The sequence below is a fragment of the Ipomoea triloba genome, chromosome 1, assembly GCF_003576645.1.
Source record: "Ipomoea triloba cultivar NCNSP0323 chromosome 1, ASM357664v1".
Classification (NCBI taxonomy): Eukaryota; Viridiplantae; Streptophyta; class Magnoliopsida; order Solanales; family Convolvulaceae; genus Ipomoea; species Ipomoea triloba.
Window position 1 is genome coordinate 13942941 of NC_044916.1, and position 7601 is coordinate 13950541.

At 37.0% G+C, this 7601-nt stretch overlaps 1 long non-coding RNA gene across 1 annotated transcript; it reads right to left on the reverse strand.

Moving 5' to 3' along the window:
- Positions 1-3104: 3104 nt before the first annotated feature.
- On the reverse strand, positions 3105-6082 carry LOC116010833. Its single transcript, XR_004096956.1, has 3 exons — positions 5893-6082; positions 5718-5784; positions 3105-3448 (listed from the first exon to the last, which is right to left on the reverse strand). It is a non-coding gene; the product is annotated as an uncharacterized LOC116010833 (long non-coding RNA).
- Positions 6083-7601: the final 1519 nt, after the last annotated feature.

The window sequence follows — 7601 nt, forward strand, 5'->3', positions numbered from 1 at the left end:
TTCAAACCTTCCTACTTATGACCTCCAATCTTAGCAAGTCTCGTAACTCTTTTCCTTCAACCTCTTAGATGCCAACACACTAATTCGGTTCCCATTCGCCATCCTTGAGAGACACGACACTCGGGGAGTCTTGACTCTTCATTTTACCACCTACACATTCACCCTCACCGCAATACACAACATCAATAACATATACACTTCCCAACCTTAACATAGGCATAACACACAAAATATATTTATTCTTTACAAACACATAATGCTACTTCCTTATACTATTTATAAGTTCACACATATGTAACACTACCTACATAACACATGATTTTAAGAAATCTTAACTTAGATTCATGTTCTAGGATGGAAAATAAGGTTATTTACCGAATAAAATTGGAGTTTTACCGAATATTTTGAGACTTGTGTAGAAATCTTGGCTATGGAGTGTTGAAGCTTGAAGAAGANAATCTTGGCTATGGAGTGTTGAAGCTTGAAGAAGAAGATGAAGATCCCACTCTACTCCCTCTCTCTCTCTATTTTCGGCCACAATGAAGAAGAAGGGAAAAAATTGCTTAAATATTTACCCACTTGGTTGACTAGTCTTCTCCCAACACATGGTGGATAATTGTGACAAGTGTCACCTCTCTATGGTTTGATCTTAAAAATATCATAGCTTAGACTGATCGGGATTAAATCAGATGAATTCTCGGTAGAAACTAATTTAATTCAAATAATTTTCGAAACCAAAAATTTATTCCAGACTGAAATTCAAATAATTTTCGAAACCAAAAATTTATTCCAGACTGAAACTTAAAATTGGGCTAGGTTCGGTACACCGCGAAATTTCGCGACTTAAAATTGGGCTAGGTTCGGTACACCGCGAAATTTCGCGTTGTACGATCAAAAATAAATTTTTGCTGCCATGGGCTAATTTAATTAAATAGGAAATTCCAGAATAATAGTTTGGTGTCTAAAAATCCATTTCCTAGGACAAACGGGTCCGAATACTAGCTCCTAAAATTTTTACGATTCGTGACCAGGACGTAGGTTCGTAGCTTATTAACAACTATTCTCACTTATAATAATTCTTTTGAGGCATCGGGAGATCATCTCATGAATGTTATAGCCTAAAGAAATATTTTTCGAACCTTAATCTTACTGGAATAGGTGAGGGGTTACATCCTTGTTTGACATGTGGATTAAAAATGGATTTGAGGAAAGATGCATGAAGCTTGGAATAAAGAACATTGGAATCCTAGCATTTAAAGTGGTGGACTTGTGCATAAAGGAATTTGTTGATGACCACCATTTGAGACACTATTTTGAAGAGAAATTTGGTAGGAAGGATGGGATGTTGTTTCTCCAATCTAATGATGGTTGATCTTGAGAGGTTTAGTCAAGCTAGCGACGTTAAACTTAACGCTTCATGGGAGGCACCCCATGTTATCCTTCATTTTATTGCATTTTATTTTCTTCTTTATTTTTCTTTATACTTTTATTTTTGATATATCATGCTTTCACTTGTGCTTTCATGTATATATTATCTTGGCTTTAAGAATGACACTAAGGAGTATGCTCAATTCCAAGAAGGCTTCATGATGATTCTTTGTCATAATGGATTCACTAGTGGAGTCTCATATACCTTCTCTACTATCTTTAATTGTGAATAGTGCTTTACTTGGTGTAGATAGTAGAGATTGTGCTCCTTGTGCTTATTGCGCTACCCTTTCCCCCTTGTGCTTTATTTTCTTTCACATCGAGGACGATGTAATTTATAAGTGTGGGGGAGGACAATAATTGGGTAACTTTTGAAAAATTTTGAACTTTGTTTGGACAACTCATTGTGCATAATGTTTGGTAAATTACCTTTCCTTGCTTGAAGTTGTGATCACTCCCTCTTTGTCGATTTGTGGTTTGTTTTGGTTGAACTTGTTGCAATTCAACTTGTGATTGATGAGCCAAGGGGTTACATGATTGATCTATTCTCTTGCCAATAGCCTTGTTAATCACTTAATAATTGAACCAATTCTTAATTTAGTGTGTTGTGCATTGCTAGTGAAGGCTTATGTTAGATTCTGGTAATGGTTGTTTTGCTAGAACTTGCCTCATTTCTCTCCAAGTAAAGTCTAAGATTTGCATATTTTGAAATGATTTAGGTAATTTCTGTTTAGTCTAAACTTTTAAGCCTACCTTTTACACATATGTTTACCCCTAGTTGTCCCCGTTGAGTTTTGTTTTTGTTCAATAAGTGCTAAGCACTTAAACTATTCATTGTGTTTGTTTTTCTTGTGTTAACCCTTCTCATTTAACCCTTAACCTTAGCCAAAATGTTTCCCTTCACCCTCGAGAGAACATAACATTTGTTCTTTTTCATGGAAGAGATCTTTATTGGAGTTTATTTTGTTAGCAATCCTCTTGATAATTTTGTCTAAGTGTGGGGGTCTTGAGAATAAGTTGTTTGTTGATTTGAAAACACAAGAAAATGAAAAAGATGATGCTGAGAAAAATTGATAAAGAAGTGTTGAAAAAGAAAAAAAAAAGACGAGAAAAATGAAAAGAAAAAAGGAAGAAGAATAAATGTTGAAAATTGTTCCTAGTCCATTTTGAAAGTTGTACTCAACCCCCACTACTTAAGAGGGTTGCTTGTTCTAAATTGTAAATTACTCCTTTATTGACGATGCTGTGGGTATGTGGTGAGTGTGAATGTGGTACGAAAGGTGTTAAAACGAAGAGTCAAGACTCCCCGAGTGTCGTGTCTCTCAAGGATGACAAATTGGAACGAATGTGTGTTGGCATGTAAGATGTTGAAAGGGAAGAGTTACAGGAATGGCTAAGGGCAGGATTCATTTTGTAAGAAAGTAGAAGGTTGAAAGTGGTTGTGTAAAAGGAAAGGAAAGGCGGGGATTGGGGCTTGAAGCTGTATCACCCCGGTTTTCAAGTCGTACATTTATTACAAAATCCGTAATAAACGCTGCGGAAGCTTATACATCATATCAACAGAAAACCGGGTGCTACCGCCACACTTAGAGTGAATTCTATCACCTCTTTGATAAAACTTCCACTCTCAGTGCACAGGCTAAAAGAAATTTCACTCAACATCAACACCCCAAACATCAAAATGTAATATTTTAGGTATATATATATATATTAATATCAAAAGATATCTACAAGAGTTTGCCCGACGGGCTGTCATTACAAACTCCGGGTCCTCCACAACCTAACAGACTAGAGTCAGCCAAAACTAAGGTTACCAAAAGATATTTACTGGGCTGACTGGGGTTGCTGGAGTATAGTCAGGGGATGCTGGAGTATAGCCTGGAGAGTAGCCTTGAGAATAGGGTGGAGAATACGGGTCTCTGCCCGACGTGTCATGCAGAATCTGACCAACAAAAGTAGGTCCCGGGCAAACATGATCAGGAGTGTTTGTCGGGCTACAGGATCCCTCACTGGATGACATCTGAAATGACGTACACGGTGAAGTGTAGTTAGCACGACGGCTAAGTAAGGTAATCCATTTGTCACTTCCATCAGGTAAAAGTTTTGACAAATATTTCATAAAGGTAAATACACATTACCAAATATGGTGTCCAGGTCTTTCATAACTGAAATCAACAGTTAATGCCATATAATTACAAGAATATAATGAGTATATAAGTCACAACACATTTCCTTACTCAAATTTCATAGTTCATCAAACTAGGTTGCCTTTGACTTCTTTTTCATTCAGGCTAGGTTTTCAGCACTAGCCATGTCTATTACATATGTCATTGCCGCAATTATGACCTCTAGTTGTCTTTAATTACGAAAACGCTACTTAGTTTCTGACTAGAAGCAAGAGACCTTATTGAGGATACAAGTTTCTTTGACTAGACCGAAATCGGATCTGGACATGGGGATTACGGTCCTGCCCCAAGTCTCATTCGTGATCCCTTGGACGAAGGTTCATCTTTATGGTCCCTAGTTTGGCCCCACCTAGGTCCATAAAGCTGATACCAACCCGAAAATGACATGAGTATCTATACTTAAGTGTGCACACCCCCACGGCCTACGCCTGACTGAGTGATATAGAAAACTCCCCTGCGCCTGACTGAGTGACGCAGAGCCTCCCTACGCCTGACGAAGTGACGTAGAGACTCCCTACGCCTGACGAAGTGACGTAGAGACTTGGCGAATAGACTTCGCTTTACGTATGAATAAAACCTGCGCCTGACTGAGTGACGCAGAAACTCCCTACGCCTGACGAAGTGACGTAGAGGCTTGGCGTATACTGCCGTACATATATTGAAGAAGACCATCGGTACTATAGCCCGAGGTAATATAAATGACAAGGTCCTCTTTGACTTCTTGAAACTAAGGTTTTGAAAACATTTTCCTTCCTTTCTCATCTTCCTTGAGTCAAAATCATTTTTGGACATTTTCCACAAAATCAAGTCCCCATTTTGAAATCAATTACCATTCTCACCTTGGTTCACAAGTCTTGTCTCTCAAAACATTTTCCATCATCACCCTACACGTATGTATATATGCATACCACACAACACTTTCCACATATTTATGCATATTCACTTAAGGTACACATACCCAAATATATACATACTTCAACACTTTATTTAATTATACATACATACTCATATATGTACATATATACACACATTACCCGTATATATACATATATACATAATACACATATATACATATATACACACATACCATATATATATATACACAACACGTATATATATATATATGATGCCCCATACACACATATAATATGTATACATAATACGGTACATATACTACAATTATATATACATAATGTCATACGTTATACTACTTGTACCTACTTGTTGTATACTATATAAATACATGTACATATATATACATCCTATACATATGATATATATATACTACATACACGTATATATGTATATATATATTGACATATACTATATTCACAATATAGGTAATTTGGCCTACTAACAACATAACATAACATATTTCATAGTATAGATAATTACACATACTAGTACCATAACATGAAGTATACATATGTGTATTATGTAGAACATAGTCATAATCCACGTCCTTAGCATCACCTAATCACCATTAACTCACTAACTACCTCACAATTATCATTAACACATCCATAATCATACTAAGCATAATTCAGAAAATTTCAGCTTGGCGCAGTCCGAAAGATTGAGCCGGTAAAAATAGTTCCCGAACTCTTTTTCACTTGAAATTTTTATGGTAGAATCCCAACTTATAGTACTTGATGTCCATAAAAAGTTTTGGTCATTTTGGTCCGCGAATAAACACAGAAAATTCCATCTTTGCCCTTGGCAGTGTGCTGTCCGGAATTTTTTTCTCTCTGGACCAGTTTTGGAGAAAAATTCGAAAACCATACTTCCACTACTCCGATCATTATGAAATTTTATATGCAGGTTCTACACTTATAGAAATACATGTCTAAAAAAAATAGGATTAAAATACCTTACCAATTTTTCCCAATAAATCTCGGAAGTTACTGCCAGAATCTACCCTGATTTCCTTTCACTATTTTCACAAGTATAAGCCTATATGGACATAAATACAACATATACAAGCATATCCAAGCTATGAACATGTATACAAAAATATTCCCAAAGCTCCAAAACACCATGTTTCAACCAAATAATCAATTATCTAATTTCAAGTGACTAAACCAACATAAGGGAATTCCTTACCTCAATTAGCTACTAAAATCCTTAGAAAGAGTCTTTGAGTGATTTCCCCCAAATTCTTCTTGAAACCCTAGACCAGAATCCAACATCATAACAACACAATTTAGGAAATCTAAACTTAGATTATGAATCTAGAGAGGAATATAAGACTATCTACCGAATAAAATTAACGATTTACCGAATAAATTGAAGAGGTGTGAAGGAATTGGCTATGGTGGTTGAAGCTTGGATGAAGAAGATGATGGAAATTTCTCTTCCCTTTTCCCTTGTGATTATTTCGGCCAAATGGCCAAAATGGGAGGAGAAAAGTCTTTATAAATCAAGATAAAATTTTTGGGATCACAATTGGGTGACACATGTCAAATTCCTATTGGTAACTTTAAGAAAATATCTCAATTTAGACAGTTCGGGGTCAAAACAGATGAATTTTCGGTAGAAAATAATTTAAATAGAATATTTCTTGAAACCACAAATTTATTCCAGTCAAAAGCTCCAAATTGGGCTAGGTTCAGTTCACTGCGGGAATTTCGCGGTGTACGATCAGAAATAAATTTTGACCCTTATACTCCGTCCAAATTCAACTTAACTAAGCAGGAAGTTCATACTTAGTCATAATATGCTTAATAGTCCATTTCCTAGGAAATCCGAGCTGAAAATTCGTCCTCGAAAATTTTACGGTTCGTGACCGGCACGAACGATCGCAGCTTAATAATAACTATATTTCCTTATAAAAATCCTTTTGACGCATCGGTCACTCATCTCAGGAATGTCATAGCTTAAAGACATATTTCTCGAACCTTAATCTTATTCGAAAAGACGAGGGGTTACAGTCTACCCCCCTTAAAAAGAGTTTCGTCCCCGAAACTCAAAAGCATTTCGGGCCACGGTTTTCAAATGAAAGAGCTTTTCAACTAACCGAGGAGTACGAGGAATTCGGTTTTAAAAGGAAACTGGAAGTCATCCTCGATCAAGAGGTAACCTAACCATTAATACTATCAAGCCCTTCCTTTTGGCTTTGACACTTACAATTCAAATTCTCAGACTCTCAGTCCGAATTACTCCCCTTAATTTCCAACATCTGGCACTCATTAGTCCATGAGTCTGCCAAATTCCTCTTTACTATTGTCCAAACAGATGACTCAAATCTGTTCCATTGCCATGGCCATACGGTCCATCGCCGAGACATCATTGCTTTCCCTAGCAGGTACGCTTCGTCTAGGAGGCATCTTGCTGAACAAGCGATTCTGAGTTAGCTCTCTTAAAGTTAGAATTCGAGGGTCTAACCGGCCCAAAGACAGTATAGTAACTACTCAAGTCCTTTACCACAATTCTACTACCCACTTAATCATATTCATCAGGTAGGTATCCCTACCATGGCATAATAGTAGCAAGGCATCATGCCAATAGCCAACTTAAACCAATATGACTAACAATCAGCATATATATGCAATGACAAGTAGTAATTATACTACGCAACAATTAAATCACAAATTATGCACGGAATGACAAGGTACCCCTTTCTCTGTCCGGCCTCCAGCTCCAGCTCCAACTCCAACAAGGTCAACTTAAACTGACTCGAACCCTAGGCTGACTCGAATCATAGGCTCTTATACTAACTTGCGACAGAGCCTAACTCATTCTATTGCCCAAAATAAGGACCTCAAAACCATGCTCTGATACCAACTTGTATCACCCCGGTTTTCAAGTCGTACATTTATTACAAAATCCGTAATAAACGCTGCGGAAGCTTATACATCATATCAATAGAAAACCGGGTGCTACCGCCACACTTAGAGTGAATTCTATCACCTCTTTGATAAAACTTCCACTCTCAGTGCACAGGCTAAAAGAAATTTCACTCAACATCAACACCCCAAACATCAAAAT